General features: G+C 37.3%; 2 pseudogenes; both read right to left on the bottom strand.

Annotated features, from left to right (window-relative positions):
- Window positions 1-5,773: 5,773 nt before the first annotated feature.
- On the bottom strand, window positions 5,774-9,280 carry LOC122750881 (annotated as a pseudogene).
- Window positions 9,281-11,649: 2,369 nt separating this feature from the next.
- On the bottom strand, window positions 11,650-16,505 carry LOC122750882 (annotated as a pseudogene).
- Between the last annotated feature and the right edge of the window lie 7,581 nt (window positions 16,506-24,086).

The raw sequence follows: 24,086 nt of genomic DNA, 5'->3' as shown, positions 1-24,086 counted from the left end.
GAGTGAGGTTGGTGACTTAGCACAGCCATGCCTCACTTAAATCCACTTCACTGCAAGTCATGACATCACCTCCTTGATTTTGTGACCTTCTTTGAGAATGAAGGACAAAAAACGACCAACATACTGTGAGTAGCAGTTGCCCCACTGAGGACCCAAATGGCCTGTTCCAACTGGACAATGAAACTCTTCCCTTCCCTTCCCCATCCCCTCTCTCTGATACACACAATAGGCACTTAATAAATGTTTATTTACTGACTGTCATTGCATGGCTAGAAGAATCTATTTTTCTGTCTTCATTTCTTTTTCATTGTCTCTGTAGCTTTACTCTATCTTTTACTATGTCTCTGTCCCTAACTACTTTCCTTTCTTCTAGGTTTTTAAACAAGTAGTCATATATATTCTGGTGTCAGAGTCCCATGGAGACTCAGGAAATGTAATTCAATTCCATGTTTTCTAATTACAGGAATACTTTTCCTTTAGGTTAATATTAAGGTTTATACTCTAAGTTTATACGAGCTATATTTGGTATACATGAATAATTGCACCTAACTGTAAATTTCTTCAAAAATCTATGTGTTTTGACCAAAGATGAGATAGAGAATATTTTGGATGCAAGATGGATCATATTTATTGCATTATATTAAAAAGATTTTGCATAAACAAAACAAATGCAAACAAGATTAGAAGGAGAGCAGAAAGCTGGGAAACAATTTTCACAGCCAATGTCTCTGACAAAGTCCTCATATCAAAAATATATAGGGGCAGCTAGGTGGTGCAGTGGATAGAGCACTGACCCTGGATTCAGAAGGACCTGAGTTCAAATCCGGCCTCAGACACTTAACACTTACTAGCTGTGTGACCCTGGGCAAGTCACTTAACCCTCCTTGCCCTGCCCCCCCCCCCCAAAAAAATTGGGGGCAGCTAGGTGGCACAGTGGATAAAGCACTGGCCCAGGATTCAGGAGTACCTGAGTTCAAATCTGGCCTCAGACACTTAACACTTACTAGCTGTGTGACCCTGGGCAAGTCACTTAACCCCAATTGCCTCACTAAAAAAAAAAGAGAGAGAGAGAGAGAGAGAGAGAGAGAGAGAGAGAGAGAGAGAGAGAGAGAGAGAGAGAGAGAGAACTGGATCAAATATATAATACAAGTCATTCCCCATTTGAGAAATGGTCATGCTTTCAGAGGAAGAAATTAAAGGTATCTATAGCTATATGAATAAAGGTTCTCAATCACTACATATTCAACTGGTTTTATGATTTTAAAAAAAGGAAAATGATAAATGTTGAAAGATATATGGGAAAATTAGAACACTTATGCAGTGTTGGTGGAGTTGTGAAAGGATCCAGCCATTCTAGAGAGCAATTTGGAACCATGGCCAAAAGGCTATAAAACTGTGCATACACTTTGACCCAGAAATACCACTACTAAGTCTATATCACAAAGAGATCATAAACGAGGGTGAAAAAGATCCACATGTACAAAACTATTTGTAGCAGCCCTTTCTGTGGTTGGCAAAGAACTGGAAATTGATGGGATATCCATCAATTGGGGAATGGGTAAACAGGTAGTTGTATATAAATTTAATGGAATATTATTGTGGTGTAAGAAATGAGAAGCAGGTAGATTTCAGAAAAACCTGGAAGGAATTATATGAATTGATCCTGATTGAAATGAGCGAAACCAAGAAAACATCATACAAAGTATCAACAATATTGTGTGATGATCAACTGTGATAGACTTACTTCTTCTGGTCAATACAATGATCCAAGACAAAGCCAAAAGACTCATGAATGAAAATGCTCTCAACATACATAAAAAAAAGAAGAATAGAGTCTGAATACAGATTGAAGCATACTATTTTCACTTTTCTTGTTCTTTTTTTTGATTGTTGTTTCTTCTTTCTTGTGGGTTTATTTTTTCCTTTTGTTCTGACTCTTCTATTACAACATGACTAATATGGAAATATGTTTAGCATGATTGTAATGTTAAACATGTTAAACATGACTGTAATATGTAACCTATATCAGACTGCTAGCTGGCCTCTGGAGTGGGGAGGGAAGGGAGGGTGAGAGAAAAAAAAATTGGAATACAAAATCTTACAAAAGTGAATGTTGATGGAGCAGCTAGGTTGCACTGTGAATAAAGCAACAGCCCTGGATTCAGGAGGACATGAGTTCAAATGTGGCCTCAATCACTTGACACTTACTGGCTGTGTAACCCTGGGCAAATCACTTAACCCTCATTGCCCTGCGCGCGCACACACACACACACACACACACACACACAAGTGAATGTTGAAACATCTTTACATCTTTACATGTAATTTGAAAAAAAAAAGTCTGTGTTTGCGTTTATTAAATATTTATCTACATTTATCCCAAGAAGAATTATCTGTTTATACAGTGGGGTTTCATCTCACAAGCATCTTATTTATCATTTCTGAAAGATCTCATTGTTAGAGGTAAGAGGACAGATCTGACAGACAAAATGTAGGCAGTGTTTGAAAATGGCAGTTGAAGGATAGAGTGTTGCATAAAGGATTTTTTATACAACTAGTCACTACTCTTCCATCCTCTTCCTTTTTTTTTCATTTATTCACATGTTCTTTCAGTAATGAATGAATGGACTAAGAGGTGCAAGTAAGCAAATGTGACTAATATTTTTATCATTATCTTTTGGCAGATAAAATGTTGTTGAAAGCAATGGGTTGAAATAACCCACCACAGATAACCTAGGCTTGACTACAAACACTTCCTACCACAGCAACAAGATTGAATCATAAGGGGAAAAAAACCCATTTACTTTTTTGCAAATGTATCCTAATTACCCATTATCTACTATATTGAAGAAGGAAATGGATCTTAATTCATTTAATGGTTGTTTTAAATGTCATATACCTTAACAACTGAGACTCATTTGTTTTCAATTGTACATTTTATATAAGGACTGGTAATAATGTTTATGTGACTATGAACATTCATAATATTTCTTAATTCCATTTCCTACTTCCAAAATAACAATTTAGGATGGGACAGTGCTTCTTAAATACATCATCCATCTCTCTCTCTCTCTCTCTCTCTCTCTCTCTCTCTCTCTCTCTCTCTCTGAAATGTTAAATATTAAAGGAGGTATTAAACAAAGCAAGGCACACGTTCTGTTTTAGCTCATGTTGGAGGAAAGAGATATAATTTGCATGCTCTTGAATGCAGTTACTTCTATTACAGAGAAAAAAATGAAAATGATTTTGGGAGTAATAGCACATATTTGATTTTACTCTGTTGACTATTTTTTTTTTTTTAGTGAGGCAATTGGGGTTAAGTGACTTGCCCAGGGTCACACAGCTAGTAAGTGTTAAGTGTCTGAGGCCGGATTTGAACTCAGGTACTCCTGACTCCAAGGCCAGTGCTCTATCCACTGTGCCATCTAGCTGCCCCTACTCTGTTGACTATTACCAAAGTTTCTATTGACTTTGCAGTAATTCGGTGCATTCTAGATTATAACCCAAGGTTTCCCTGCTATGAGAAGGAAGACTTAAAGGACAACTTTGTACATTTTGCTAAATTCCTAATTAGAAGGTGAAATAATGTTTTAATGGCTCACTAAAAAGTTAATGGAGAGTAATTTAAAATTGCCTCATGATCAATTTTGAGGTTTAGTTTTAATACATTATGGTAGATAAAGGTTGCATAATTGTCTGGGACATAGCATACATCTACAGAGCATCATTTGTCAAAGGTAAACAGATGAGGCTGAATAGATACTTGTGGACATTATGAAGTTTAAGAAAAGGATCTGTTCTCTTTTTTGGACTAACATCTAAGTATATAATCAAGGTTTTCTTCCATATTCCCTCTCCTCTCCTTAAAAAGAAAAATGTTCCAGAGATTATATAGGGAGGGAAGGATTGTGATTTATATCATTGGAGAGAATATTCAAATAGGTATGGACAGCAATATATTGAGGTCTGAGGAAATTACTTCTGCATCCCCTGAAAACTGATATGATTAAGTCCTCAATTGCTATATATTTTAATTAATCCCTCAATGCTGAAAGTTAATGAATTAAGTAAAATAAATTTAGGTCATGGATTGTCACATTCTCAGCTGCAATATGTCTGTGATTGATTTTCTTTCCCTTTTCATTAATCATGTTTCACTGGACAGCATTGGCATCTCAGCAGTTTTTCCTCAGAAAAATCAGACATGAATCTTAAATTTCCACAGTTCCATTATATACATTTGATTATTCAAATAATAAAATTAAAGCCTTCTTGATATTTTAGTAAGAACCAAGTATATACATGTTCCTATACTAAAAAATGGAATTGAAATAAGATGAAAATTGAAGGCAATACAGAGATGAATGAAAATGATTGAGAACTTGAGAGAACAATTTATGAAGAAAGATTTAAAGATGGACTAAATATAGAGAGGTTGCCAAAGTGGATGGCTAACTGGTGAAATAATTGTGTATTAATATAACTGAAAGGTGGTGAATGAGGGGGTAGCCTCATACAGAGTCAATGAATGCAGAGAAATAACTGAAAATTTCTTATTGAAGGAAAAAGAAAAGTGAAATGTGGGTAGTTAGAAAAAATAAATGGCAGTATAAGCTGTTTTAGAAATGTTTCTGAAAAGGAACAAGCTTAATCTTCTGAAATTATTGGATTTAGTGAGACATTTTAAAAGCTTTTACATTCTGTCCTAGGGATAAGATAAGGAGAGTGGTGGTGTTAGGAAGACTTGGCCTAGGTGTGGGTCACAGCAACATATTTGATAACACATCTGACTCCATACTTACATTTTCCCCTTTGGTTGCCTTGTTGTCTTGAGGCAACATCAGAAAAATAAATCATATTGGTATATAGGCTGGTGAAGAAGTAGGGACCCAGGAATTGCACTGTGAGAAGGCATTTACAATGATAAGATTATTGGATAGTAGTATGACACTTGGACATACATGTTGAAAAGTGACAAACCTGGGAAAGACAATAAATTTCTTAAAAGCAGGCATGCAGGGGGCAGCTAGATGGTGCAGTGGATAGAGCACTGGCCCTGGAGTCAGGAGTACCTGAGTTCAAATCCGGCCTCAGACACTTAACACTTACTAGCTGTGTGACCCTGGGCAAGTCACTTAACCCCAATTGCCTCACTTAAAAAAAAAAAGCAGGCATGCATTATTCCATGTCATTTTGCTATGAATTACTAATGTTGGGGGGTAGGGTATATTCAGGGAATATACCTGCAGAGTCTGTTCAGGGCTGCTTTATACCTTTGGTGCCTACTTGATTCATCTAACTCTCACCTGTGACTCCAAGATGCTATAGCATGAGCAGTGGCCAGACCCCAGTAAACAATTTCCATAGACAGGTTAAACCAGGTTGAAGGTAACCAAGGGGTCTTAAACTTGTAAGAGAATTAGGGTGGAGTCTACCCCAAATATGTGAAGACTTCCTCTAGTGGAATGGGTAGATAAGAACAATTTGCTCCAATGGCCATGAAGGCCACTCAAACAGGTATTATGTATGAGGAACCATTATGTAATATAAGGACTATATGTATGAGCGCGCGCGCGCGCAAAATCTGCTATACTCCAGCAAATTAATACTGGGATAGCATATAAATTGAAAATTTGCAGGAAGTAGTTTAAGTTAGAATATCAGCTTTGGGTGCTGATGGTGGGGTTTTGGCCTTCTTCTTGAATTGCCCTAGGAAGGGGTATACCTTCGTTGTTGGCTTACAAGGCCAATATTTTTGTTAAATTACTTGGACGTCTTCATTTAGGTTTTAGTAAATAATTTTCGAATAAACCTGCTAGGGGTATTAGGATAAGAATGAGGAGGAAGTATAGAATGGATGCTAGTTGACCAATGATAATGTAAGGTTGTTCAACTGGTTGGCCCCCAATTCAGGTAAGGGTGAATAGGTTAGCGGTTAAGAGTCAAAAAAGAGTTTGAGAGATTGGTCGGAATATCAGGCTACGTTGATTGGATGTATGGAGAAGAGGAATAATGAGAAGTACTAGGATGGATGCAAGTAGGGCTAGGACACCTCCTAGTTTGTTGGGAATAGATCGCAGGATTGCGTAGGCGAAGAGGAAATATCATTCTGGTTTGATATGAGGGGGTGTGTTGAGGGGATTGGCAGGAGAGAAGTTGTCTGGGTCTCCCAGTAGGTCTGGAGAAAATAGGGCTAAAAGTATAAGTACGAGGAGCATTAAGATGAATCCTAGTGCGTCTTTAATTGTGTAGTAGGGGTGGAATGGAATTTTATCTGAGTCTGGGTTTACTCCTGAGGGGTTGTTTGAGCCAGTTTCGTGGAGGAATAGGAGGTGAACAATAGTCAGGGCTATAACAATGAATGGTAGGATGAAGTGGAAAGCAAAGAATCGTGTGAGGGTTGCTTTATCGACTGAAAACCCCCCTCAAATTCATTCTACGAGGGTAGTTCCGATATATGGGATAGCGGAGAGGAGATTAGTAATAACTGTGGCTCCTCAGAAGGATATTTGTCCTCATGGGAGAACATATCCTACGAAGGCGGTAGCTATAACGGTTAGTAGAAGGATAACACCGATATTTCATGTTTCTTTAAATAAGAATGAGCCGTAGTAGATACCTCGTCCTACGTGGAGGAATAAGCATATGAAGAATATTGAGGCTCCGTTGGCGTGGAGATTTCGAATTAGTCAACCGTAATTAACATCTCGACAGATGTGGGCTACTGATGAGAAGGCGGTTAAAGTGTCTGAGGTGTAGTGTATAGCTAAGAATAGGCCTGTTAGGATTTGGATTACAAGGCAGGTGCCTAGTAATGAGCCGAAATTCCATCAGGCAGAGATATTGGAGGGTGCTGGTAAGTCAATGAAGGAGTCGTTGACGATTTTTATTAGTGGGTGGGTTTTACGTAGGTTGGTCATTAGTTTTTGTAGTTGAAGAACAACGGTGGTTTTTCATGCCATAGGTTATGGTTAGAGTCCATACTAAAATTAATGAAAATAATACTCATTTTTTTGCTTTCTCTCCTATTTATCTTTGGGTTTGTAGCTTTTGCTTCTAAACCTTCACCGGTATATGGTGGTTTAAGTTTAGTAGTGAGTGGGGGCTTGGGATGTGCTATTGTGGTTAGTTTAGAAGATGTCTTTTTAGGTTTAGTAGTTTTTTTAGTTTATCTTGGTGGCATGCTTGTAGTATTTGGTTATACGGCTGCAATGGCTACTGAGGAGTACCCTGAGAGTTGAATTGGTAATTCGGTGGCGTTGAGTATATTATTATTTGCGCTGGTGATAGAGTTATTGTGGTACTTTATGTCTGGTGAAGTTGAATTAGTTACTGCAGTTGAGTTATTTGATACTATTGGTAACTACTGCGTAGGGCAAGATTATAGTGGAGTTTCTTTATTGTACGGGTGTGGAGGATGAGCATTAGTTCTGTTAGGCTGGATTCTTTTTATTACGATTTATATTGTTTTAGAAGTCGTTCGTGGTCGTAATTAGATAACTGTTGTGATAATTAAGATAGAGATGATGAACGATATGAAGTATATTTTGATTAGTCCTTTATGGGCAGAAGTTATAGATGAAGATGCGATGGTATGGAGATCAGCTTGGCCTTTTGGGCCTGTTTTTTCATATCAGTTAAGATCAATTAGTATGGTAGCGATATGTTGACCTAATTTTAAGTTTGTTAGGGGGTAAATACGGTGAAATAGATGTGTAAAGTACCCTAACATGTTTGAGAAGTTATGAGTATGGATTATGTTTAGTATAGGTGAAGAGTTAGTTAATTTGTTTAGTTCCATGGCAATGAATAAGCCTGCGATAGTGACGATTAATGCTGATAGTTTAGTTATAGTAGGCATAGTAAGTGGAATTATGGATGTAGGTGGAATATTTATAGTTAGGAGGAAGCCAGCGAAAATACTGCCTAGGGCTAGTCGAATAATAGGATTAATTAGGCTGGGGTTATTTTCATTTAGTGGGGAGAGTGGAGGGAATCGGGGTTGGTTGAGTAAGGCAAAGTATACGATTCGCAGGCTGTATACGGCTGTCAGAGCTGTAGCAATTATTGTAATAAGAAGTGCTCATAGGTTAACATAGGATGAGTTTATTGCTTCAATAATAGAATCTTTGGAGTAGAATCCTGCTAAGAATGGGGTGCCAATAAGTGCTAGGCTTCCTGTTATTAAGGCAGATGAAGTAATAGGAAGTGTGGTTAAGAGACCCCCTATTTTGCGAATGTCTTGCTCGTCATTGAGGCTGTGGATAATAGAGCCGGAGCATAGAAAGAGTATTGCTTTGAAGAATGCGTGGGTACAAATATGGAGGAATGCCAAATGAGGTTGGTTTAAGCCAATAGTTACTATTATGAGACCTAGTTGACTAGAGGTAGAGAATGCTACGATTTTTTTAATATCGTTTTGGGTGATTGCGCAGATTGCAGTAAATAGAGTAGTAATTGCTCCCAGGCATAGTGCTGTGGTGAGGATAATATTATTATTTTGTAATATAGGATGGAAGCGAATGAGTAGGAAAATCCCTGCAACTACTATAGTGCTTGAGTGAAGAAGGGCTGAGACTGGAGTTGGACCTTCTATGGCTGAAGGTAGTCATGGGTGAAGACCGAATTGGGCTGATTTGCCTGTTGCGGCAATGATTAGTCCTAGGAGGGCTAGTGTATTCATATCCGTTATGAAAATTTGTTGAAGGTCTCATGAGTTGCTGTGAATTATTAATCATGCTATTGTTAGCATAAATCCAATATCTCCAATGCGGTTATAAAGGACAGCTTGAAGAGCTGCTGTGTTGGCATCGGTTCGGCCGTATCATCATCCGATCAGTATAAATGATATAATGCCTACGCCTTCTCAACCAATAAATAGTTGGAAGAGGTTATTGGCTGATACGAGGATGATTATGGTAAATAGAAATGTGATTAGGTATTTAAAGAATCGGTGGATGTTAGGGTCTGAATGTATATATCATAGGGAAAATTCTAGGATAGATCAGGTTACATATAGTGCGATTGGAATGAAGATAAGAGCGAAATAGTCTAGTTTAAAGCTTATAGAAATGTTAAATGAGCTAATTGAGAATCATTGTCAATTAGTAATTGTTGATTCTTGGCCCGAGTAAATGAATATGAGGGTTGGAGGTAGGCTAGTAAAGAAGGCTAGTTTTACTGCATTTTTACAGTATAAGGGGAAGTGTTGGGTTTTATGGGGAGTAATTATATTAATGATTAGTGGAAAGATTAAAATGCTAATGGATAGTAAAATGAGTGTATTAATTAATATATTAATTACTTTTATTTGGAGTTGCACCAAAGTTTTTGGTTCCTAAGACCAATGGATTACTATTATCCTTTAAAAGTAAGAAAGCCGCATGTGTTAAATGCGGGTTAAAGAGTTAGCAGTTCTTTGGACTTTCTCGGCATATAAGAAGGTTTAAACTTCTATGTTTAGATTCACAATCTAATGTTTTTATTAAACTATATTTGCAGTATGTAAGACCCAAAATGAATTTGGGGCTTAAGGAGATGATGAGTAGGGGAATAAGGTGGAGGGTTATAAGGATGTGTTCGCGGGTTATGGAGGGTTTGATAGGATTTATGTGGTGTGTAAATTTACCTCGTTGTGAGGTAATTAATATATGTAAAGAGTAGAGTGCAGTAATTACTGTGTTGATTCCTAGTAAGATTATGGAGAAGTTAGATCATGAGAAGGATGAAATGATGACTATAAGTTCTCCTAGCAGGTTAATGGTTGGGGGTAGGGCTAAATTAGCTAAACTAGCTAATAGTCATCAGGCACATATAAGGGGAAGAATTATTTGAAGGCCTCGAGTGAGAATTATTGTTCGGCTGTGGATACGTTCATAATTAGTGTTAGCTAGGCAGAATAATATAGAGGAGGTGAGGCCATGAGCAATTATCAGGGTTGTAGCTCCTATAAAGCTTAGTGTGGATTGTATGAGAGCAGCAATAATAACTAGACCTATGTGACTGACAGAGGAATAAGCGATGAGTGATTTTAAGTCTGTCTGGCGTAAGCAGATAGAGCTTGTTATAATTATGCCTCATATAGATAGAATGATGAATGGATAAGCTAGGTTAGTAGTGACCGGGTGGGTAAAAATTGTAATTCGTATGATGCCATAACCTCCAAGTTTCAAGAGAATAGCGGCTAAGACTATAGAGCCTGCAATTGGGGCTTCAACGTGGGCTTTGGGAAGTCATAGGTGGAGGCCATATAGAGGTATTTTGACTATAAATGCAATTATGCATGCGTATCATAGAATAGAGCTCGAGGGGGAAAAGTTTAAAGCTGGGGAGAATAGGGATATAGTTAAGATATGTAGGGATCCAAGGTTATAGTATATGAGTAATAGAGCGACTAGTAATGGTAGTGATCCTGCTAGGGTATAAAAGAGAAAATATAAGCCAGCGTTTAGTCGTTCATTTTGGTTTCCTCATCGTGTAATTACGATAAGGGTGGGGATGAGTGTTGTTTCGAATAAAATGTAAAATATGATAAGTTCTGACGATGTAAAGGCTGCAATTAGGGATAGTTGAAGGATAATTAATATAGTTAGGTATACTTTTTTTCGGAGTAATGGTTCATTGGTTAAATGGCTTTGGCTGGCAATTATTATTAATGGTAGTAATCAGCAAGATAGAACTAGTAAGGGGCTTGATAGGGAATCTATAGAGAAGGAGGAGTTGTAATTGTAACCTAGGTCTGAGTTGTGGTATAAGAGAGGTAAGCTAGCAGAACTAATAATAAGGCTATATATGGTGGGATTAATTCATACTCACTGTTTTTTGGAGTATCAGGTTAGGGGGATGAGCATTGAGGTTGGGATTAAGATTTTTAGCATTGTAGTAGATTTAGGTTTTGAATGTAATCGTTGCCATAGTTGGTAGAAGTTTTGACTAGTAGGGCTAATCCAATTCCTGCCTCGCATGCTGAAAAGACTAAAAGGATTAGGGGTAGTATTGATAAAGAAGTTATGTGGAAATGAGAAATTAGAAGTGCTATAAGGACAAATAGGGATAGCATCATTCCTTCTAAACATAGAAGTGTTGATATAAGGTGTGATCGGTAAATGAGGACCCCTAGTAGGGCTAATGAGAAGGCTATAATTAGGTTTAAATTGATTGATATTATAAGGTAGTCATGGGTTTAAACCATGATTTATTGAGTCGAAATCAATTATCTTAATTAGATTAAAAACCTATTCGGTTCATTCTAGGCCTTTTTGGAATCATTCATAAGCCAGACCTGCTGTTAGTAGTAAAATTAAACCATATGAGAAGACTAGTGTGACTTTTGGATTAGGTAATTGGATTGCTCAGGGCAAGGGCAAGAGTAAGGCGATTTCTAGATCAAATAAGAGAAATGTAATGGCGACCAGAAAAAATTTTATTGAAAATGGCAGGCGAGCGGACCCCAGGGGGTCAAATCCGCACTCGTATGGGCTTGATTTCTCTAAGTATAAATATATTTGAGGCAGTCAAAAGGCAATTAAAACAACGATAGAGGCTAATAAAGTGTTTACCAGCAAGATAATAATAAGATTAATTATTTTTCTCTGGTTTTACCCAGAACTTAATGATTGGAAATCAGTAGTACTAATTATACTAGAAAAATATGAACCTCATCAGTAGATAGAAACATAAAGGAATAATCATACTACGTCTACAAAGTGTCAGTATCAGGCTGCTGCCTCAAAGCCAAAATGATGAGTAGATGTGAAGTGATAATGAAATTGTCGGATTAAACAGACAATTAGGAAAGTAGAGCCAATAATGACATGTAATCCATGAAATCCTGTAGCTACAAAGAAGGTTGAGCCATATACTCCATCTGAAATAGTAAAGGAGGCTTCATAATATTCTATGGCTTGTAGGGCTGTAAAATACATTCCTAGAATAATAGTAATGCCTAGTGCTTGAATCATTTGTTTGCGGTTTCCTTCTATAAGGCTATGATGGGCTCATGTAATTGATACTCCGGAAGCAAGGAGGATGGATGTATTAAGTAGTGGGACTTCTAGTGGGTTTAGGGGGTGGATACCCGTTGGGGGTCAGCAACCCCCAAGCTCGTGGGTTGGAGCTAGGCTAGAATGATAAAAAGCTCAGAAGAACCCCAAGAAGAAGAAAACTTCTGATAGGATGAAAAGAATTATGCCATATCGTAAACCTTTTTGGACAACAGGGGTATGATGACCTTGGTACGTCCCTTCTCGAACGATATCTCGTCATCATTGATATATTGTTAATAGTATGGTAGTGAGGCCAATGATTAATAGGGATAAAGAGTTATAATGGAATCATATAATAAGTCCTGATGTAATTAGGAGGGCTGAGAGGGCCCCTGTTAGAGGTCATGGACTAGGATTAACTATGTGGTAGGCATGGGTTTGGTGGGTCATTATGAATTATCATGCAAATATAGGCTTACTAGGAGAGTAAAAACATAGGCTTGGATTATAGCTACTGCTAGTTCTAAGATTGTTAAGAGGAACAGGATAGTGAATGTAATTGTAGATACTGTTATGCTAATGGATGACAGGGCTAATGTTGCAGAGCCAATGAGGTGAATAAGAAGGTGGCCAGCAGTAATATTGGCTGTTAGTCGGACTGCTAAGGCTAGCGGTTGAATAAATAGGCTGATTGTTTCGATGATAATTAGTATAGGGATCAGTGGGGTAGGAGTTCCTTGAGGGAGAAAGTGGGCTAAAGAGACTTTGGGTTTGTTTCGGAAGCCTATAACTACTGTTCCTATTCAGAGTGGGATAGCTATACCAATATTTATTGATAGCTGTGTTGTTGGGGTGAAAGAATATGGAAGAAGACCCAGTAGATTTGTTGATGCAATAAATAAGATAAGTGATATAAGTATTAGGGTTCATGATCGGCCTCGTTGATTGTGTATTGATATTATTTGTTTGGTAATTAGGCGAATTAATCAAATTTGTAAAATTTGGATTCGGTTGGGTAATCAACGTTTTGGGGTTGTTAAAATTAGGCATGGGAATAATATAATGATTGGTAGTGTTGAAATACCTAGGATAGTAGGGGTGATGAATGGGGCAAATAGATTTTCGTTCATTTTTTCTCTCAGGGTAAAGTTGTTTTTGTAGGTTTGATTTTTTCATCCTGTGCTATAATAGAGATTATATTTTGATTCATTATTTTTAGTTGATAAATGCAGAAAAGGGAAATAATCATAAGGGTAATAGTTAGAAATCATGTTGAAGTGTCTAATTGTGGCATGGGTTTTGAGGGATTTTTAATTCCTTAAAATACTAGCGGTATTTGGGTTCTACTCAAAAATGATTGCATCATAGAAGACCATTTTTCGAAATATTTTAGCGTAGATATCTCTAGAACAATTGGTATAAAACTATGGTTGGAGCCACAAATTTCTGAGCATTGACCATAATAAATACCCGGTCGGGTAGATGTAAGGGTTACTTGATTAAGTCGTCCTGGGATAGCATCAGCTTTCAACCCCAGGGATGGTACGGCTCATGCATGGAGTACGTCTTCTGATGAAATTAATATACGGATTGAAAGTTCTATTGGTAGAACCATTCGATTGTCAACTTCAAGTAGTCGAAATTGACCTGGGTCTAAGTCACGGGTAGGAATCATATAAGAGTCAAATATTAAGTCTTCATAATCGGTATATTCATAACTTCAATACCATTGATGACCTATAGCTTTTACTGTTATATAAGGGTTATAAATTTCGTCTATTATGTATAGGATGCGAAGGGATGGGAGAGCAATTAGGATTAAGATAACAGCTGGTAGAATGGTTCAGATTGTTTCTACTTCTTGGGCATCCATTGTACTGGTATGAGTTAGTTTTGTTGTAAGTATTAAGAGAAGGATATATAGAACTAATGAGCTGATTAGGAAAACGATTATTAAGGTATGATCATGGAAATACGTTAATTCCTCTATAATAGGGGATGTGGCATCTTGAAAGCCTAGTTCTATTGGGTAAGGCATATAAGATATATAGGGTTTAAACCTATAATTTAACTATGGCAAAGTTACGTAATGATTGTTACTAATATCTTATGAGAAAGTCATAGAGGTTATGGAGTTGACTTGAAATCAATTTTAGGGGGTTCAATTCCTCCCTTTCTTGTACCCAGTTTAAGATTTAACGAAGACCGGCTGCTCAAATGTGTGATAAGGAGGGGGACAGCCGTATAGTCATTCGATATTGGTTGTGGTTAATTCAACGGAAGAGACTTCTCGTTTAGATGCAAAAGCCTCTCAGATGATAAATAATATAAGAATTACGGCAGTTAGGGAGATGAAGGAGCCAATTGATGATATAATATTTCATGTAGTGTAGGCATCTGGGTAATCTGAGTAACGTCGTGGTATGCCTGATAGCCCTAAGAAGTGTTGAGGGAAGAATGTTATATTCACTCCTACAAACATAATGAAAAAATGGATTTTTGCTCACATATCGCTAAGCATATAGCCTGTAAATAAAGGGAATCAGTGTACAAATCCTCCTATAATTGCGAATACGGCGCCTATTGAAAGGACATAGTGGAAGTGAGCTACCACATAGTAGGTATCATGAAGAACGATATCTAAAGATGAATTAGCTAGAACGATTCCTGTTAATCCTCCAATTGTAAATAGGAAAATAAACCCAATAGCTCATAGTATTGCTGGGATCATTTAATGTTACCTCCGTGGAGAGTGGCTAATCAGCTAAATACTTTTACCCCAGTAGGAATTGCAATAATTATCGTAGCTGAGGTGAAATAAGCTCGAGTATCTACGTCAAGTCCTACTGTAAACATATGGTGGGCTCATACAATGAAGCCTAGGAATCCAATGGACATTATTGCTCATACTATTCCTATATAACCGAATGGTTCTTTTTTGCCAGAGTAGTAAGTTACAATGTGTGAAATAATACCGAAACCTGGAAGAATAAGAATATATACTTCAGGGTGACCAAAGAATCAGAAGAGATGTTGATACAAGATTGGGTCTCCTCCACCTGCTGGATCAAAGAATGTCGTATTTAGGTTGCGATCTGTAAGTAATATAGTAATTCCTGCAGCTAGAACTGGGAGGGATAGAAGGAGAAGAACTGCCGTGATTATTACTGATCAGACAAATAGTGGAGTTTGATATTGAGACATAGCTGGTGGTTTCATATTAATAATGGTTGTAATGAAATTAATAGCTCCCAGAATAGATGAAATTCCTGCAAGGTGAAGTGAAAAAATGGCAAGGTCCACGGAGGCTCCTGCGTGGGCTAATTGCCAGCCAGAGGAGGATAGACTGTTCATCCGGTTCCAGCCCCGGCTTCAACTGTAGATGATGCAAGCAATAGGAGGAATGAAGGGGGTAATAATCAGAAGCTTATATTGTTTATGCGAGGGAAAGCTATGTCAGGTGCTCCAATTATTAGAGGGACTAGTCAGTTGCCAAACCCTCCAATTATAATGGGTATTACTATAAAGAAAATTATGACAAATGCGTGAGCGGTAACAATTACATTATAAATCTGATCATCCCCAATCAGGGTTCCAGGTTGGCCAAGCTCAGCTCGGATTAATAGGCTTAGAGCTGTACCAACTATTCCTGCTCAAGCACCAAATAGTAAGTAAAGGGTGCCAATATCTTTATGGTTTGTTGAGAATAGTCAACGGTTAATGAACATAGGTAAAATGGCTGAGGCAAGCATTGAACTGTAAATTCAAAGACAGAGACTAAATATCTCTTTTTACCAATGAATAAATTGAAGCCAAATGTTTAGGTGCTTAGCTGTTAACTAAGATTTAGTGGGATAAAAACCCTCCAATTTAGAGGTAAAGACTTATCTGGGTGCCCGGGGCCCCTCCGCCTTTTTTTTCTTACAAGGCGGAGGGGAAGTGAATGGGGCAAAGACTAGGTGAGTTTAACACCTACTTAAGGCTTTGAAGGCCTTTGGTCTAGGTTAGCCTAAGTCTTTATGAGGCCTTGAAGTATTTGTTACGTTGAATTGCAAATTCAGAGGAGTAGCTGATTGCTGCCAGGGCTTGAAGGATAGGGAGAATTTAGCTTAAGTTAAAGTGTTCGATTTGCGTTCGAAGGATGCAAGATAAAGGCTTGTAGTTCTTAGTATATTAGGTTAATTAGTAGGGGGGATAGAGGAAGTAGAAGAGATGAAATAATTGTAAGTGTGGGAATTATTGAGGTTATATTAGTGGATGTGTGGAGTCAACGAAGCTTTGAGTTATTGGTTGTAGGGAATATGGTGAGGGCGGCTGCATAGATGATACGTATATAAAAGAAGAGGTTGAGTAGGGCTGATAAGGCTATTGAGGTTGCTATTGTGATGCTGTTGTTGGCAACTAGTTCATGGAGAATGAGTCATTTTGGAATAAAGCCTGTTAGGGGTGGGAGTCCTCCTAAGGAGAGTAGGGTGAGAAGAGTAATAATAGTCATAGGGGCTGATTTGTTTCATAAGTTTGCGAGATACATTTTACTAAACATTACTATCGTTTAATTAATATACAAGCATATCTTAACCAATAATATCTCATAATTGTACATAACAAGTTTATCTCATATATTACATAAGACATTAACTGTTGGAGTACATAGACATATAATCAATGAAGAAGGAATAACAAATCAAACTTAACTAGCATATCTCTACTACAAGGTGTACCTCTTTCCTCAACTCACGAGAGATCAGCATCCCGCCCACCAAAGATACAACATCCTTCAGAGCAGGCCCATTAAATGCGGACGAACCTTAGTCTCTTTGACTGGCATCTGGTTGCTACTTCAGGCCCATAAGTTCCTTTATCAGCTAAACCATGCTTTTCGTAGAGGCATTTGTGATGACTTGAGTGCATATAACGCATAATCGCGGCATTGCCTTTCTGTTAACTGGCATTAGGGGGATTTTTTTTTGGGGGAGGTTAATCACCATGGCGGTAGCCTGGAGATCGCCGATAGAGAAAGCAGACGAACATTCAATGATTGATACACATAGGTTTATACATGAGTGACGGCACGTGAATGCATCGCAGACACAACATGACTCCAAATGATAAGATTGGTTGGCACGGAGATGTTTTGATAAGGAACTAATATATTAAATGAATTAATTCATGGGTTATATAAGTCAATGATCGTAAGACATAATTATATATATATATATATATTAACTTATAATATTTCTTTAACTACAATATATCTATTTATTCCCCCCCCCCGCACACAAGCACACAAGCACACAAGCACACAAGCACACAAGCACACAAGCACACGAACAGGCGAACAGGCGAATTTATAATAATTTATAATAATTTATAATAATTTATAATAATTTATAATAATTTATAATAATTTATAATAATTTATAATAATTTATAATAATTTATAATAATTTATAATAATTTATAATAATTTATAATAATTTATAATAATTTATAATAATTTATAATAATTTATAATAATTTATAATAATTTATAATAATTTAAATGAACGTTTATGTTCATCTAAACCCCCTTACCCCCTTACTAAATAAATCACTTCCGTCAAACCCCAAAACCGGACGATATTTTCTTTAGCAAACAGTCAACTGTTCACGAGGAGTATTCATGGGTAATCACTATAAACAAGTATAAACAAGTATAAACAAGTATAAACAAGTATAAACAAGTATAAACAAGTATAAACAAGTATAAACAAGTATAAACAAGTATAAACAAGTATAAACAAGTATAAACAAGTATAAACAAGTATAAACAAGTATAAACAAGTATAAACAAGTATAAACAAGTATAAACAAGTATAAACAAATATAAACAAATATAAACAAATATAAACAAGTATAAACAAATATAAACAAATATAAACAAGTATAGATAAGTATAGATAAGTATAGATAAGTATAGATAAACCAATGAAACCTATAGAAAAAAACTTTAAAAATCAATTATTATGAAACTCCAGAATTAAAATTTTGAATTTTTTTGTTACTTTTTTTGAAAAAAAAACCAAACTTACCAGCAAGCCAATACTGACATACTATAGAAATAAACTCATCTATTTAAAAACATTAACTAACCCGTTAATGTAGCTTAACATAAAGCGAAGCACTGAAAATGCTTAGACGGGCTTTCACAAGCCCCATAAACACAAAGGTTTGGTCCTAGCCTTACTGTTAATTCTAATTAGACCTACACATGCAAGTTTCCGCTAACCGGTGAGAATGCCCTTAAAAACTATATAAAGTTAAAAGGAGCTGGTATCAGGCACACCCCCTGGGTAGCCCATTACACCTTGCTTAACCACACCCCCACGGGATACAGCAGTGACTAACATTAAGCCATAAACGAAAGTTTGACTGAGTCATAATTTAATAGGGTTGGTAAATTTCGTGCCAGCCACCGCGGTCATACGATTAACCCAAATTAACAGACCACCGGCGTAAAGCGTGTTTAAGTATAATACTCTAATAAAGTTAAAACCTAACTAAACTGTAAAACGTTATAGTTAATACCAAAATATGCAACTAAAGTGACTTTAATCTACACTGAACACACGATAGCTAAGACACAAACTGGGATTAGATACCCCACTATGCTTAGCCCTAAACCCAAATAGTTAAAAAACAAAACTATTCGCCAGGGAACTACTAGCTAATGCTTAAAACTCAAAGGACTTGGCGGTGCCCTAAACCCACCTAGAGGAGCCTGTTCTATAATCGATAAACCCCGATAAACCCCACCTCTTCTTGCCAATACAGCCTATATACCGCCATCGTCAGCTCACCCCAATAGGGACCCAAAGTAGGCAAAACTATATAATCATAAAAACGTTAGGTCAAGGTGTAGCATATGAAGAGGGAAGCAATGGGCTACATTTTCTAAACTAGAACATAACGAATGGCCTTATGAAATCTAAGACCTGAAGGAGGATTTAGTAGTAAATTAGGAGTAGAGAGCCTAATTGAAATAGGCAATAGGGCGCGCACACACCGCCCGTCACCCTCCTCGATCATATAAACTAAATAAATAATAAAGTTAATACATAATAAAGAGGAGAAAAGTCGTAACATGGTAAGTGTACTGGAAAGTGCACTTGGAATACCAAAATGTAGCTTAATTTAAAGCATTTAGCTTACACCTAAAAGATTTCAGTTGATTCTGACCATTTTGAGCCAATCGCTTAGCCTTTACAAACCTCAAATAACTATTTTATTATATTTACAAAACATTTAACTCATCCAAGTATAGGTGATAGAACAGATACAATGCGCTATAACGATAGTACCGCAAGGGAAAACTGAAAGACAAATTAAAGCATAAAAAAGCAAAGACTAAACCTTTTACCTTTTGCATAATGATTTAGCTAGTTAAACCGGACAAAAAGAATTACGCCCGACCCCCCGAAATTAAGTGAGCTACTATAAAACAGTATATAAGAACCAACTCGTCTATGTAGCAAAATAGTGAGAAGATTTTATAGTAGAGGTGAAAAGCCAATCGAACTTAAAGATAGCTGGTTGTCCAAAATACGAATTTTAGTTCAACTTTAAATTATATATTTAGTGAAAATAAAACCACACCTTAAATTTAAAAGCTAATCAAAAGAGGGACAACTCTTTTGATCATGTAAACAAACTTTATTAGAGGGTAATGCTATCCTTACATACATTGTGGGCCTAAAAGCAGCCACCAATTAAGAAAGCGTTAAAGCTCAAACATTATTACTCCTTAATCCCACTAATTAAACAAAACCCCTAATATGAATATTGGATGATCCTATATTTTTATAGAAGACATAATGCTAAAATTAGTAACAAGAATCCCTTCTCCTTGCACAAGCTTACATTAGTAACGGAAAACCCACTAACAATTAACAAACCAATAATTACAATCAAGAACTAGCAAATTATATCACTTATTGTTAACCCAACACAGGTGTGCATCTAAAGGAAAGATAAAAAAGAATAAAAGGAACTCGGCAAACTAAAACCCCGCCTGTTTACCAAAAACATCACCTCTAGCATAACAAATATTAGAGGCATCGCCTGCCCAGTGAGTTAAACTTTAACGGCCGCGGTATCCTGACCGTGCAAAGGTAGCATAATCACTTGTCTCCTAATTAGGGACTCGTATGAATGGCACTGACGAGGGCTTAACTGTCTCTTATTCTCTATCAGTGAAATTGACCTCCCCGTGCAGAGGCGGGGATATAAATACAAGACGAGAAGACCCTGTGGAGCTTAAGATTCATGATATATCTCTACCCATTTTCACCCCAAGGGACTAAGACCACGAGCTCTATATCATAATCTTTGGTTGGGGTGACCTCGGAGCATAAAACAACCTCCGAATGACATAACCTAGATTCTACCAATCTAAGTGTAGCAATACCAGTAATTGACCCAAATATTGATCAACGGAACAAGTTACCCCAGGGATAACAGCGCAATCCTATTTAAGAGCCCATATCGACAATTAGGGTTTACGACCTCGATGTTGGATCAGGACATCCCAATGGTGTAACCGCTATTAATGGTTCGTTTGTTCAACGATTAAAGTCCTACGTGATCTGAGTTCAGACCGGAGAAATCCAGGTCGGTTTCTATCTGTATTTTTATTTCTCCCAGTACGAAAGGACAAGAGAAATAAGGCCAACATTACTAATGAGCCTTAGAAGTAACATATGAAATTATCTTAATATCTTAATTCGACATCTTTATTCCATAGAAAATGGCTATTAAGGTGGCAGAGTTGGTAATTGCGTAAAACTTAAACCTTTACACCCAGAGGTTCAAGTCCTCTCCTTAATATGTGTTCATTATTAACCTACTCTTATATATTGTCCCCATCCTACTAGCAGTAGCCTTCCTTACACTAATTGAACGAAAAGTCCTAGGCTACATACAATTCCGTAAAGGCCCAAATATCGTAGGACCTTTTGGCCTACTTCAACCATTCGCTGACGCAGTAAAACTATTCACAAAAGAACCCCTATGACCACTCACATCCTCAATACTAATATTCATTATTGCCCCAATCTTAGCCCTAACCCTAGCATTAACCATCTGAACACCCCTCCCAATACCTAACACCTTAGTAGATATAAATCTAGGCCTACTATTCATCCTAGCACTGTCAGGACTCTCCGTATACTCAATCCTATGATCAGGCTGAGCATCCAACTCAAAATATGCCCTAATTGGAGCCCTTCGAGCTGTTGCTCAAACCATCTCTTATGAAGTAACTTTAGCTATCATTCTCCTATCAATTATACTCATTAATAGCTCCTTCACTTTAAAAACACTTATTATTACTCAAGAAAACATATGAATAATCATCGTCTCATGACCACTAGCTGTAATATGATACATTTCTACCCTAGCCGAAACTAATCGAGCCCCTTTCGACCTAACTGAAGGTGAATCAGAACTAGTATCAGGCTTTAACGTAGAGTATGCCGCAGGCCCTTTTGCCATATTCTTTCTAGCAGAATATGCTAACATCATTGCTATAAATGCCATAACCACTATTCTATTTATAGGAACCTCAATTAACCTATTTACCCCTCATGCTAGTTCATTAACTTTTATAATCAAAACAACAGCCTTAACACTCATATTTTTATGAATTCGAGCATCCTACCCCCGATTCCGATATGATCAACTCATACATTTATTATGAAAAAACTTCTTACCTATTACATTAGCCCTATGCCTCTGATTCATTTCCATCCCAATCGCACTAGCATGCATTCCTCCCCAAATCTAAGAAATATGTCTGACAAAAGAGTTATCTTGATAGGATAAATTATAGGGGTTTCAACCCCCTTATTTCTAGAACAATAGGACTTGAACCTATATCCAAGAACTCAAAATCCTCTGTGTTTCCTTTACACCACATTCTAGTAAGGTCAGCTAAATAAGCTATCGGTACTGTGGAGCACATAGAGCTTGGTTAGACGTCAAAGATACCAAGGTCATGCACTGCATCTCAAGCTATTACTAGTCACCTTGACTGTCCTGCCACTGGATTATGATAACTTTGGAAGAGAGAGTGAAGCCAATAACTTCATGCAACTCTGCTTTAATTAAGTCCAATTTATGCTCAAGTAAAACAATATCACCCATACCATTTTGCCCTTTTGCCTATATTAAAGTCCTGTGGCAACAAGCAATTGATGAAGGAGTAGGTGCAGATATACTGGGAGCTATAGTCATAACCCTGCACACAGAGGGCCCAGACCATAGGGCCATCTTCTCACTGGAAGCATTGGGATTCCACAATCCCCATTGAGTGTCTAATCACCCTTTAAGGACAGCACTGCTCACCTCCAGGTGTGAGGAGGGGTCTAGAAAAGATGCCCTAAAAATGTCTGCTTACACAACCCTGGCCTATTTATTGTGGCAGGTGGGGATCCCATCCTAAGGTCAAAACATGTACAATAACTTCTGCAGACATTATTCCACTCACTATCAATGTGCACACTTATAGACAACACAAAATCCAATAGAATTAAAAGATGAACAGCTCTTATGAGAGAACTCAGCAGGTGTCACCTTCAAATAACATCCCTGAGTGAAATAAGGCTGGCAAAGAAAGGCCAGTTTACTGAAGTTGGAGATGGCAGCATGTTTGTTTGTTTGTTTTTATGAAGTGACCACAATGAAAGGGAGTGCTATGAAGCTGGCATAGGTTTTACAATCAAAACTAATATAGTTGGGGGCAGCTAGGTGGTACAGTGGATAAAGCATGGGCCCTGGATTCAGGAGGACCTGAGTTCAAATCCAGCCTGAGACAATTGACACTTATCTAGCTGTGTGAATCTGTGTAAGTCACTCAATCCTCATTGCCCTGCCAATAAATATATTTAAAAAAACACCAAAAAAACTAATTTAGTAAATAAGCTTGTCTTCCTACCAAAAAGAATAAATGACAGACTCATGATAATGTGATTGTCACCTGTAGGGAAATGTCATACCACCATCATCAATGCCTATGCTCCCACCATGACAAACCCTGATGAGGCCAATAAAAAAATTTATGAAGACCTGGAGACCTTCATCCTCAATGTGTAAAAAAAGGACAAGTTTTTAATTCTGGATTACTTTAATGCTAGAGTAGGCTCAGCCTACCAAACTTAGCAGGAATAGAGTTGGAAAAAACAGCAGCAATAGTCACTTATTACTAAAAATTTGTGTATCTCAGAACCTTTTCATCACCAACACTGTCTTCCATTTACCTACACACAATAAAATTTTGTGGATGCACCTTGGCAGCAAACTTTGGCACTTAATAGACTATGCCATTGTAAAGAGAAGAAATAGGGTGTGAGAGTGATGAAGGCAATGTGTGGTGCAGAGAGCTGGATTTTTCATAGATTTATCCTCTCCAAGCTAAATACTCACTTTCAAAAAATGCAGTGGCCTCAAGGCAAAATGATTACCCGAAGACTTATTGTCAACAGATTAGAGCTCTCTGACTGAGAACAGTTCTTTGCTAAATTAGTGGGAGAGTTAAGCCAACAAACATTGGCAACAATAAAGCAGAAAAGGAGTGGGTAACTTTCAGAGATTTGGTGTATTGCATTTCACTTGCTCATCTGGATCAGAATACTTTCAAACTGCAAGACTGGTTTGATGAAAACGATGGGGAAATTCAGAAGCTGCTAAATGAAAAACAATAACTCCACGGGGTTTACCAGCAAGATATTTCATCTGTCTAAGAAGACGGCATTCAACTCCATGAAAAGTAAAGTACAAGTGAAGTTTAGAGAGATGCAGCATTTTTGGCTCAGTAAGTAGGCAGATGAAATTCAGTTTCATGCTGATAGCAATGATCCAAAGTATTTTATGATGCCCTGAAGACTATTTATGGGCTAAAGAATCTGTGATGCATCTTGACTCCTCAGTGTTTATGGATCCACATTGATTAGTGATAAAGACATGATCCTGGTGAAACACTTCCATAGTTTTCTCAACAGTCATCAATCAATGCTGAAGCCGCTAATCATTTACCTCAGGTGAAATCAATCCTTCTCCAGGCAAATT

This window comes from Dromiciops gliroides, chromosome 3, assembly GCF_019393635.1.
Source record: "Dromiciops gliroides isolate mDroGli1 chromosome 3, mDroGli1.pri, whole genome shotgun sequence".
NCBI lineage: Eukaryota > Metazoa > Chordata > Mammalia > Microbiotheria > Microbiotheriidae > Dromiciops > Dromiciops gliroides.
Note: the sequence above shows the minus strand (reverse complement) of the source record. Positions and strands in the feature narration are given on the sequence as shown.